The sequence below is a fragment of the Triticum aestivum genome, chromosome 7A (assembly GCF_018294505.1).
Source record: "Triticum aestivum cultivar Chinese Spring chromosome 7A, IWGSC CS RefSeq v2.1, whole genome shotgun sequence".
Lineage (NCBI taxonomy): Eukaryota > Viridiplantae > Streptophyta > Magnoliopsida > Poales > Poaceae > Triticum > Triticum aestivum.
In genome coordinates, this window is record NC_057812.1 from 29,492,704 (window position 1) to 29,495,484 (window position 2,781).

Sequence of the window (2,781 nt, forward strand, 5' to 3'; positions counted from 1 at the left end):
CGATGTGTGTTCCGGTTCATCAGCGTGATATGCGCAGATGCCGGTGTAGAACAGCTAGCGCGCGCCGTCCGCGGTTGGGCATCACTTTCATAGTGAGCAATTGTCCTGTGTATAAAAGGATATAGGCCAGAGTAATTGTTCTCACACAAAGTATGTGTTGGTAAAATACGTAGGAGGGGTAACACCTGATTCACCCGGACAACCGATAAATCAACCATGGCATTGTAAGCCAGTGGAGACAGGGAGAGATGGCACCAGCGTTGTAAGTCGGCGCGGACGGGCGAGTCGGCCGTTTTGTTGATGTAAACCGGTCCGGACGGATGCTGGTCGTAAGATGGTGCTTTCGGGCGCTCCGTACCCGTGATATGATGTCACATTTATAATGAATCCTTGCCCTACACGTTAAAATATACATCCCAGAATATTGTTCTTGATAGAATAGATATGTTTACAAAAATAGATTAGACGGATATCACCTGATTTATTTTCCGGATGAACGACGGATACCAGCACTAGATAACGTTCGACGTATTCCGGTGCGGCCTATGTAAACAAGACTAACAGACAGCCTCCGTATCAAGTATGCTGATGATTTCCTGTTCTGCACAAGGCGCGTGCATGGTCGGAGTTGTTCAGCGTAGTGCTGCGCTGATCATCCCAACAGAGAATTTAATCCACTGTGTAGACACAGTAACACGTCGTGGCTGGTTTGTAGACCGATAAAACGAGGCAGCATGCGACGGGAATCCTGGAAGACTGGCAACACGCGGCGGCTGTTCTGTTTTTCTTTCCTTCAGCCCGAGCCCGATTAAGTGTCCACACCGGTATACTGATGTACTTGGCTTGGTCTTTTTCCTCCTTGATTTGACCTGCCTTGGATGACGTGCGTGTGTACGCCGGCTTGGTGGTACATGCATGCTTGGGACTCTGGGCGTACATCTCCTTTACTTTTGTTTTGATGTGGTCACCGAGACTTGCAGATCGCATCATGGGATTTTTTTTTTCAAATCCGAATCCTTGTATTAGTTGCTTCTCGTCTCGTAGTAGGAATTGGAGTAGCACTACTACTAGTCTGTACTGATTGCTTTGGTCCTTACGCCTGAAGAGCAGCAGCAGGAAAGATTCGCTGTGGGTTGATGCGTGTGTGTACGGCCAGAGCAGATGTACGAATATTGGATAACTATGCACGCATGCGTTGACCGTCTTTGCTTGTTGGTGCGATCGACATGCAATCTGACTGCGGTATGATGAAAAATCAAACTGGTCTCGGCTGACTGCTTCGGTTTAGCGGTAGCCGAAAAAATCTTGTTTGATGTCGGCGAAACCTGCGGCCAGGCGGTTTAAACGGATCTTGCTCCTTTCTGTTTTATTGATGGTGGCGTCTGCACCCGATCCAACCCTAACTGGTTCTTGTCCAAGATTATCCCCTGGCGGGTTATCCTCTGTGGTTGCTTCATGCCGGCTCTTCTTCGTCCGGTCAAACGCAAACTTCTTGATCCCTAAAGAGTTCCCTCCAAGAACTCAACACCACCGTGCGCGAGCCCCACGGTGGGGGCCAACTGTCGTGGATTTGTCACGGCAGATGTCCTTAGTGTCAGGACTTAGTCGCGAGGTCAACGCATCTATGTGGTAGCTTGAGAGGGGTTGAGCGGAATCGAGAGACGCAACACAAGACAGGGATTTAGACAGCTTCGGGCCCCGGGAAACATCATCCGGTAAAAACCCTACATGCTGTTTGAGGCTAGGTCTCATTATCATCACGAGGGAGTCGCCGTAAACCGGCTCTCCTCTTTGTGTCTAGCCCTAAGATTGTTTCTTGTTGCTTGTAGCTTGTCCTTTCTAACCTGTCCCTCTTTGGGGAGCCCTGCCCCTCCTTATATATGTTGAAGGGGCGGGTTACATGTGGAGTCCTATTAGGATAAGGACTAATCTATCTCTAATACAAACCGGATACAAGTCCGGGTCTTCCTTGTAAGGTAAATATTCCTCCTGCCTTTCCTCTTAAACCGGCCCATCATAGTATGAACCGGCCTTCTGGGCCATGGGCCTCGTCATCCATCTGACCCGCCCGCCGGGTTACTGATGAACCGCCAAGACCGGGCGGGTAGCCGGTGAATCATCCAGTCCTGGCCGGTTTATACTCCCGGCCGATTTACGCCACGGGGTATATCCCCGACACCGTGTGTGCTGAGTGTGTCAACAACGCGGTGGTTGGTGCAATGCACAGCTGAGAACGTTATCTTCACAACTGGGACCATTCACCTGGTATTTTGCGTCCATCAAGCGATTGATTATGAGAGGTTATATTACTACGGAAATTGTACTGCTACAGGTAGTTCCTAATTAGAATGTCATTTAGTACGGTTGTTGTGTAACATGGATCTAAGGTTAAGATACATCTAAGGAGCTTTGTGCTTGTAATAAACAATAGCCATATGCATTAGTCAATGTAGAAGGTGTGATATTAATATATTTCCTTTTCTAAAAAAGAAAGAGCTTACAGTGCCGGTGTGTGCTGAGTGTGTCGAGGAAACAGCAACAGCGCGGTGGTTAGTGATGCGATGCACGGCTGAGGGAGCTCTCGCGCAGGCGGCTCGCTGCGTCCAAGGCTCCGACTACAGGAACGTGCCAAGTAGGGTTTGTAAAGCGACGCAAAAACGGCTACACGTCTCACCTGAACTTCAACCGTTTCTACAACCCCAAAGCCGAGGTTCCCAACTATCCATCGATGCAATTTGGTACTACTTCTCTCTTAGTTTACAGGGCGTGCGCGTACCCCTA